Source organism: Suncus etruscus, chromosome 16 (assembly GCF_024139225.1).
Source record: "Suncus etruscus isolate mSunEtr1 chromosome 16, mSunEtr1.pri.cur, whole genome shotgun sequence".
Classification (NCBI taxonomy): Eukaryota; Metazoa; Chordata; class Mammalia; order Eulipotyphla; family Soricidae; genus Suncus; species Suncus etruscus.
In genome coordinates this window covers 71,709,090-71,718,676 of record NC_064863.1, presented here as the reverse complement: position 1 = coordinate 71,718,676, position 9,587 = coordinate 71,709,090, and the positions used below count along the sequence as shown (strand labels likewise).

Genomic DNA, 9,587 nt, shown 5'->3' with positions numbered 1-9,587 from the left:
CCCTGACCTCCAAGTAACCTACCCGGGCTGGAGAGATAGTACAGGGGTTAAAGCATAGAAACCAATCATCCCAGTTTGAGCTTTCACTATAGATGATCTTCTGAACACCACCAGGGGTGACTCCTAAGCATAAAGCCAGGAGAAATCCCTGAGCACTGCTGGGTATTGCTCTCACACCTCCCACTTCCCAAGTGTGCTACCAAGTCTTACAAAATAGGATCATTCTACTTGCAGCTAATGGAGGAAAGGGGTGTGAGAGAGAAAGAGAGAGAAATGCAAGAAAGATGTGTATAAGTGTGTGCATGTATGTATGCAAGAGATAGAGAAAACTTGTGTTCTTCCTTGAGCAGCTCAGTGGAGAATTTTGCACTCTCCACATCGTCTGCCCCTACTCAGGGAGCTAGACTACATCTTACCTACTTCTGGGATGCTATAGGGAGGACTGTTTGCATAGAAGGCCTTAGAAGGGGCAAATGTAGCTGATAGAGGATGGCAGGGACACACCCACTGTGAAGGAATCAGACCCCTGGCACTGCTGTGCAGTAAGGTTGTTTCTGAAAAGCAGCTCTGCTCCTACTTCAAGTCTTCTATCCACCTGGTCCTATTTCCCCCACTCCCATCTCTTTCCCAGCTGCCAACAATGAAGGGAAACTACCTGCAAAAGATTTGCTCAATTCTCAAAGTTTCACAAGCCAACGTTTTATCTCTGAGGCTTCAAAATCTTGAATTTTGATTTCTTCAGGATGTTCTGTGTGGGGCAAAGGAGTGGTGGTTGAGGAGCAGGACTAAAGGAGTAAAAATTCTATAGGAAATATTGGCCAGAAAGCAAAAAAATGAAAGAACTGGGCCTAGTAGACATATATAGGGCCTTTATCTACCCAAGGTAGAGCACATATTCTCCAGTGCACATGAACATTCCAAGATAGACTACATGCTGGGTCACAAAAAACATCTCCATAAAGACAAGAAAATAGAGATTGCAGAGGTTACATAATTTTTTTTTTTTTTTTTTTTTGGTTTTGGTTTTGGGCCACACCCGGCGTTGCTCAGGGGTTACTCCTGGCTGTTTGCTCAGAAATAGTTCCTGGCAGGCACGGGGGACCATATAGGACACAGGGATTCGAACCAATCACCTTTGGTCCTGGATCAGCTGCTTGCAAGGCAAACGCTGCTGTGCTATCTCTCTGGGCCCACATGATTTTTTTGAAAGTGAAAATGAAACCCAAATGGGCAACTACTTAAACACTTGGAGTTAAAGTAAATCGGTCAAAGTAAAGTAAATAGTTAGATTAAGAAAAGTAAAAGAAAGTTGGAAATTAAAGTAAATATATTTTAAACTTAGGGCTGAAGAGATAGCACAGCGAGCAGTAGGGTGTTTGCCTTGCGTGCTGCTGACCCAGAATGGACCTGGGTTGGATTCCCATATTGTCCCCTGAGCTTGCCAGGAGCTATTTTATTTTTATTTTCTTTCTTTTTTTTATTATTCAAGTTCTTTTATTTCCAGTTTTAAATATATATTTTTAATTTTTAATAATTTTTATTGTGATCAAAGCGAATTACAAGTCTTTCACAGTGATATTTAAGGTACATGTGACAATGAATCAGGGCCATTCCCACCGCCAGGGTTCTCCTTCCTCCACCCCTGTTCCCAACATGCATCCCATACCTCCCCCTTTTGCCACATGGATTGCTGGTGTAAAAGGTCTCCTTTGTGTATAGCTTGTTGTAGATTGGATATCGATTCTGGCATTGTTGACTTTGGGTTTGGTGCTTAAGTCTGATCATTTTTTATTTCCACTCAATGTTCATATGACTGGCTGCTCTTTGTACCATCCATTTTTCTTCCCTCAATTTATGAGGGAGAACAAGATGATTCAAGTTCTGTGGTTCTGTTGGAAAAAGAAGAGAAGGAAAAAAAATAAAGCTGGGAGGAATCCTTCTAGAGGCTAGAAATATAAATTCAAAAGAAGGAAGAAAATAAAAGAAAAACAAAACAAAATAAAAAAATGAAAAACAAACAATGACAAAAAAACAATGCAGCAGCAGCAACAACAACAAAAACTCTCCAAAACAACAACCACAAGAAAGAAAAGAAAAAAGGAAAAAACAAAAAAATGAAGGGCTGGTGTGGCAAGGTTTTGTGGGGTTTTGTTTGTTTTGATTTGTTTTGGGGGGTTTGTTTGTTTGTTTCATAAACCCAATAAGTATTGGGGAAGTTAGAAGTTAGAAAGGGAATTCCCTTGGCCTAGGAGTTTCTTCACCTTTGAAGCATACTGTCATGGGAGCAACTACAGGCTTGCCAGGAGCTATTTCTGAGTGTGGAGCCAGGAGTAACCACTGAGTGCTGCCAAGTGTGGCCCAAAAACAAAAACAAAACAAAACAAAAATACCTTATATGGAGGATGCAAAATTTATTAGTATTTTCAAGCATCAGTGGATACATGTACCTGTGAACAGCCAGAATATGAGTAAAAGTCTGACAGAAGCAGATCTAAAGTTCCATGGTTCCAGCGCAGAAACTTCTGAAATGGGTAGGGGACAAGGGTGTTTTATCCTAACACAAGGATGAGTCCCACAGGAAAAATAATCAAGACTACAGATGAACACACAGATTCTCCCTAGGAGCAGACTCCAGCTGGCCCTGACCCAAGAGGAAGCCCTGAACACAGTCGGTGTGGCCCACTGAAAAAAGAACAAGCAAAAAAAAAAAAAAAAGAATGAACCAAGGCTGCCCTTGATGTAATTTCTGATCAGACTCATCTGTGTAACCCGATCCCCGAGAGACTTCCAATGTAACCTGCATTCCAATGTGACCCCACATCTAAAATGACAGTGCAAAAGATGATCAGCAATGTTCCAAGACCTTAATTATTTTATTTTATTTGGGTGGGGGGGGGGGTTGGGGCCAAACCAGGCTATGCTCAGATATCACTCCTTATAGGGATTGGCAGTGTGATGCTAGGGATCAAACCAAGCTCAATTGCATGTAAGGCAAGTGCCTTAACCTAGAAATTGTTCTCTTGTCCCAAGATTTTAAGTTTAGACCTAAGCTCTAGGACATCTAAGTAGCCCTTTGTGACACAACCAATGGACAGCAGAAGAACCACCTGGGAATTTCTGAGTTTCCAGTGAAAGGTTATTGGCTAGATTTGTCCCTGGAAGAGGGATTTCTCCCTTCTCTGGGCCTGGGGGGCTGTGGTGCCTGTTAATAATGCAGAGTGACCTCATGCAAAGTGAAGCTTGGACAGTCCTGATCTTGAACTTTGATTCCAGAAAGGAGTCGTAGAGCCTTTAAAACAAAGATAGTCCCTGTTACTATAGTGATATTACAGTGCTGTGGGGAGTATAAGTCTGATGTTACTGTAGTTCTGTATCTATAGAGACAAAAGTGGTTAACAAAGGACTGCAGGGAGATAGCTTGCCATAGGCCCTCCTGGGAGGGAGATCACCAGTCTCAGAGATCTGAGAGGTTGAAAAGGGCTGCCTTGGGGGAGCCAGGAGACCAGAGGCTGAGAGTGCTCACAGGACTGGATGTCTACCTTGCAATTAGTGTGTTTGTGGAAGCAAAAGGTGAGGGTGATCATTAAATGTGTCCCTGCGAAGCTGAGCTGCATAATAAAAACTGACAGGCGCTGACCACAACAGATCCTGCACTCTCAGGGACCTACTCTGGAGAAAAAAACATCTAAGTTTGCTATTAGCTTTGTGCAAGGAACTGGGTGAGTTTAGATCTGGGGTAAAGCTGACCATCCCCACCCACCATTTTTCCTGGGTCACAGCAGTTCAGATGGAGGTGAGGCAAACTTCAAGGAGAATCTAACAAGGAAGAAATATTGGAAAAGAAAAGGGCTTTGTTAGCAAGCAAGTAACCTCCACTCACCTTCCTTCCTTCACTTCCCCTCCCCTAACCTCCTCTCTTCCCTCACTTCCCCTTTTATCTTTTCCCTTCTCTCCCCTCCTCTCTCTTCCCCTCCCTTTTTCACCCCTCCATTTCCTTCCGTTCTTACCTCTCCCTTTCCCATTGCTTCTCTCACTCACCTGACTTTGTGCTGGAAATTGCACACTCTGCTGTACTGCTGGAGGTCCCAGAGAACAGAGCTGTTGAGTCCATGCCTCGCATATATGAGCAGCATCAGGGATCTGTCTCACTCTTGCAAGAATAGGCACTTTTAGCCACAGCTCCATCCCTCAGGACTCATCCCTCAGGCTCCAGAGCTGGCAGACTTTTTAGTTTGTTTTGTTTAGTTTTTTAAGATATTTGTGGGAGAAGGGCAGTGCCAGTCCCAGGTGATCAGAGAATGAACCTGGGTTGGATGTTTGCAAGGCCCTACTCCCTGTGTACAATCATTCTGGCATGCGTGTGTGTGTGTGTGTGTGTGTGTGTGTGTGTGTGTGTGTGTGTGTGAGAGAGAGAGAGAGAGAGAGAGAGAGAGAGAGAGAGAGAGAGAGAGAGAGAGAGAGAGAGAGAGAAATGCTCAAGGATTGCTTCTGACTCTGCTCATGGGTCACTCTTGAGATGTCTTGGGGATTTAGAAGTGCTGGGGAGAGAGATTGAATTTAGTTCTGAAGGAGATGTTCAGTCCTCTGAGCTGTCTTTCTGGCCTCAGCCCTTATTTTTTGAGGAGAGAAGATGAGGTGCTTTTGCAGCTTGGTTAGCAAAGGTTGAGTGCTTGCCTGTGTCAAAAATATAAGAAACATGTGTGTCTAAATGAACAAAGGGAGCTCCCCCTTAGAGGTGGCCCTGTTGTAGAACTCAACAAACCTTGCATTCATGAGGCTTTGCTTTCCATTTCTGACACCACTCACGTTCAGGCACATTCACTCACACAAATTCATAAATAATTGAGCTTAACTCTTCTTCCTTAAGACCAGAAGGACCCTGACACCCAGACTAGATATAAAAAATGTCCTGTTCACTCTACATGTTACTTAATTGTTTTCCTCACAGTAGTTGGGCTTTGGTATATGGTGATGCACTCATCGCTTACCCACAGGCATACCCTCTAGGAAAGGCATGGCTAGTGATTTTCTTATTGCGAGGATGTCAAAGAGCAGAAGTGCAGATCCTGGATACTGCCGCCTCTAGCTCTGTGGTAGCACCAGGATGGCTGTTGTTATGCTGAATGATACTGCTGACTTAATGCTGAGCCACACATCACTGCATGGAACTTTAGGAATCTAGAATCCGTGTTGTGCTAGCATGGCCCTAAAAGTCACTTTGTTTAACACATATTAACATGTTTACTATATTCAGCATTACTATGTAGAAGACTCTGCTATGGGTCTCCATGGGAGCTTTTATTATATTACACTGAAGTATCTCTCTTTAGAGTCTGACTTCCCCCTGTTTAGTGTTTCCCTTCCTTCCTCTTTTTTCAATTTGTTTTTAGTCTCAGAGATGCTCAGGAGTTACTCCTGACTCTGCACCAGCAATCACTCTTGGTAATGTTGGGGGACCATATGGAATGCTAAGATCAAACCCATGCTAAACAAGTGCTTTACTTGCTGTACTATTTCTCCAGCCCTGTCTCTCCCTCTCTTTTTTTTTTCCTTTCTCCTTTCCTCCCTCCCTTCCTTCCTTACAAATCCAGCATCCCATACATGCAAGGTACGTGCTCTATCAGTGAACACATACCCCAGCCCCTCCTTGGATGGTGTTTCTTCTAAGGCACCTCTATCTCTCCCCCATGTGTGTATCCCCTGCAGCCTGCACAGCTCATTCTCAAAGAAACTGTCCAGGATATGAATGCCAACAATATATAACAGGAAACTGGCATTTGTGAATGCCATGCAGGACCAGGGAAATAGCTCATAGGGTGAAGCTCATGCTTTGCATGTGGCCCCATGTAGGCCACAAACACTGCCAGGAACAATCTCTTAGCAGTGAATCAGGCATGGGATTCCCCCTCCACACAAAGGTAGTAAAATTGGCCTAAAATGATAGCATAGCGGGTTAGGAACTTGCCTTGCATGCGGCCAACCAGAGTTCAGATCTTGGCATCCCATATGGTTCCCTGAACACTGCCAGGAGTGATCTCTAAGTGCAGAGTACTACCAAATATGGCCTCAAAACCAAGTAATAATAATAATGTTAATAATGCCATGAAGGTGGGTGGGGTGGTATTTTAATGTGTGTGTGTGTGTGTGTGTGTGTGTGTGTGTGTGTGTGTGTGTGTGTAGTGTTGAGTAGTATACATAGCAGGGTCTGGGAAAAATCATGATATTAGGAAATTAGACTGAGAAAAGGCATCAGATCAGAATTCTAATGATGTGCTACACCATAAAAATGCAATGTAGTATCTAATAAGAAAAGTGAAATATTGTTGTCATCTTAGTTTTTAGAAAGATAAAACCACTAGGAATAGGAGGATTTCTTTCTAAACCCCATAGGAAAGGGACATTTCAAGTAACAGGAAACCCAAACTCCAATAAAGTGAAAGAAAGGAATTTTTTTTTTTGGTCACCCCCGGCAGAGCCCAGGGGTTACTCCTGGTTCTACACTCAGAAATAGCTCCTGGCAGGCTCTGGGGACCATATGGGATGCCGGGATTCAAATCACCATCCTTCTGCATGGAAGGAAAATGCCCTGTCTCCATGCTATCTCTCCAGCCCCGAAATTGGGTTATTTTTAAAATCAAAAGTCTGGGGCCAAAGAGATACATAGTTAGATATGCAGTAGGGCATTCTGTCTTGCATCAGCTGATCCAGGACAGAGGGTGGTTTGAATCCCTGGCATTCCATATGATCCCCTGAACTTGCCAGGTGTGACCCCCAAAAAGCAAGAAAGAAAGAAAAAGAAGAAAGAAAGAAAGAAGAAAGAGAAAGAAGTAAGAAAGAAAGAAAGAAGAAAGAAAGAAGAAAGAAAAGAAAGAAAGAAGAGAAAGAAAGAAAGAAAAAGAAAGAAAGAAAAAGAAAGAAAGAAGAAGAAAGAAATGAAAGAAAGAAAGAAAGAAAAGAAAGAAGAAGAAAGAAAGAAAGAAAGAAGAAAGAAAGAAAGAGAAAGAAAGAAAAGAAAGAAAGAAGAAAAAAGAAAGAAAGAAGAAGAAATAAAACCAAACAGTCTAGTGCTTAGGTGAGCTGCAGGTATAATTTCTCCAAGTTCCAGCTTCATTTCTCTGAGCTCACCTTGATCTCATTATTTAATTTCTGTGAGCCTCATCCCCAGCCTAGAATACCATCAGTATTCAGGACCCTTCATTTCCCTCAAACTACTGATGTAAAAGTCCATTCAGATCAGATCTCTTTAGGTCCCATCTCCTTATGAAAAATATATATATTTTCCAGAGAACAGAACTAAAACTGATTAGTTTAGGTCACTTAATGCTGCTCTAGTGACCAAAAGTACATAAATCCACCCACACTGCATAGTTGGCTATGCATAGTTGGTAGTAGCAGTTGGCTATTACCCAGTAAAAGGGTGTTTGAGAAACCAAAATGTCAGCCAACAATGTGCACTACCATATCACTGAAGAGCTGTTTCAGAAGAGGTGGGTCAAGGAAATGTTGGAAAGAGCTGGAGTGCATGCAGGAGCCGGTGGCTTTATCCCCAGCACTGCCTGATTTCCCTAGCACTGCTGGGTGTGACTTGGAAAGCAAAAGGAGGAAAGCAAAATGAAAGAAGTTTATGAAAGTCAAAATAGCAAGGGAAAGTTAACTAGAATAATAGTGCAGGCAAAGCTCTTATCTAGCATGTGACAAACCCAGGTTCCAGGTAGGATCCCCCTGGCATGAGATAAGAAAACCCTGAACACTTCCAGAAGTAATTCCTGAGTGCAGAGCCAGAAGTATGTTCTGATCATATTCATGTGTGCCCTTCCCCTCAAAAAAAAAATAAAAATCAAGGGAAAATTTGCTTTGTATCTAAGTCATCCAAATAGAATGGTACTGGCACAAGAAAAGGAATCCAGAAATAAATTCAAGTTGATGTTAAAATTAGCTAATAATAAAGATGGAAATTCGATGATGGTTTATTTAAAAGTTCTGGCATGTATGTGTGCCACTGGTCGGCAACCTTTAAGACATAAAGAGCCACTTGGATTCATTTCCAAAGGGGGGGGGGAAACCTGGGAGCCTCAAAACCATCGTGACGTTTAAAACAAATATAGCACTGTATTCATTGTTTCTTACCTTAATGCTATATACAGGGACATGCAGTTAGCTGTCTATCTGAAGAAAAAAAGAATTTTTTACTTAACAATGTAAAATATATTTGTGCAAATTAATAGCCAATTAAAATATTTAAGTGATACCCTTCCCTGACTCCTGCTATCAGCCCTGATGTCGGCGCCATGGCAAAGCTTTCAAAAGAGCTGCATGTGGGGGCCGGAGAGATAGTATGGAGGTAAGGCGTTTGCCTTAGACACAGAAGGATGGTGGTTGAATCCTGACATCCCATATGGCCCCCTGAGCCTGCCAGGAGCGACTTCTGAGTATAGAGCCAGGAGTAATCCCTGAGCGCTGCCAGGTATGACCCCAAAACAAATAAACAAACAAACACAAAAAAAACTGCATGTGGCTCTGGAGCCAAGGTTTGCCAACCAGATAATTGTGGCCCCTCAGTAATTAAAACTAGCTGCTGCATAATTTCCTATCAAACTTGAAGTGGACCAGATTAGACTAACCCTAGCTAACATAAGCTTAAATTTATCTCATAAATATTTGTCCTAATTTATAGTAAGAATGTGTCATGTATCAAGATATAAGTATTAAATACCAAATAGATATAAAAATTTGAAAGCAGCTTTCAAACCAAACAGTAAATAATATTCAAGACTAAGCTCAGCTCTTTTTATTTATTTATTTTAATTTTTTATAGTCACCATGAAATTAAGATTATTCATGATTGAGTTTCAGGTACATATATACTTCAACACCAACCCTTTCACCAGTTGTCCACTTCCCTCCACCATTGCCCCCACCCCTTTTTGCTTCCCATCAATCTGCTTCTACAAGAGGCAAATTCTTTAATATACATTTTTGCATTGTGGTTCATAATACTATTGTTGATAGGGTTTTATGCATATAATTTTTACCACCTTTCAGCCCAACATGCCTTTCCTGTAAACTTACTTTTAAAATACAACATAAACCTGGTACTAAACCAGACAAAAGCCTTCCAAGAAGAGAAAACAACACTGTTTTCTCATGAATATAGATAGAATACTCTTCATCAAGAAACAATTGAATCAAGCAACATGAAACTCCAGGACCTGATGAGCTTTATTCCAAGAATATGGGGCTACTTGCAAAGGAACTCTTTTTCACTGCTGGTGGGGATGCTGTCTAGTACAACCTTTATGGAAAGCCATATGGAGATTCCTTCACAAACTGGAAATTGAGCTACCATACGATCCAGCTATACCACTCCTAGGAATATATCCGAGGAACACAAAATTACAATACAAAAATCCTTTCCTTACTCCTATATTCATTGCAGCGCTATTTACAATAGCCAGACTCTGGAAACAACCAAGATGCCCTTCAACAGATGAGTGGCTAAAGAAACTGTGGTACATATACACAATGGAATACTATGAAGCCGTCAGGAGAGATGAAGTCATAAAATTTTCCTATACATGGATGTACAT

At 41.8% G+C, this 9,587-nt stretch overlaps 1 long non-coding RNA gene across 1 annotated transcript; it reads right to left on the bottom strand.

Moving 5' to 3' along the window:
* Window positions 1-2,447: 2,447 nt before the first annotated feature.
* On the bottom strand, window positions 2,448-4,274 carry LOC126032663 (uncharacterized). The gene is made up of 3 exons (XR_007503888.1): window positions 4,039-4,274; window positions 3,761-3,816; window positions 2,448-2,522 (listed from the first exon to the last, which is right to left on the bottom strand). It is a non-coding gene; the product is annotated as an uncharacterized LOC126032663 (long non-coding RNA).
* Window positions 4,275-9,587: the final 5,313 nt, after the last annotated feature.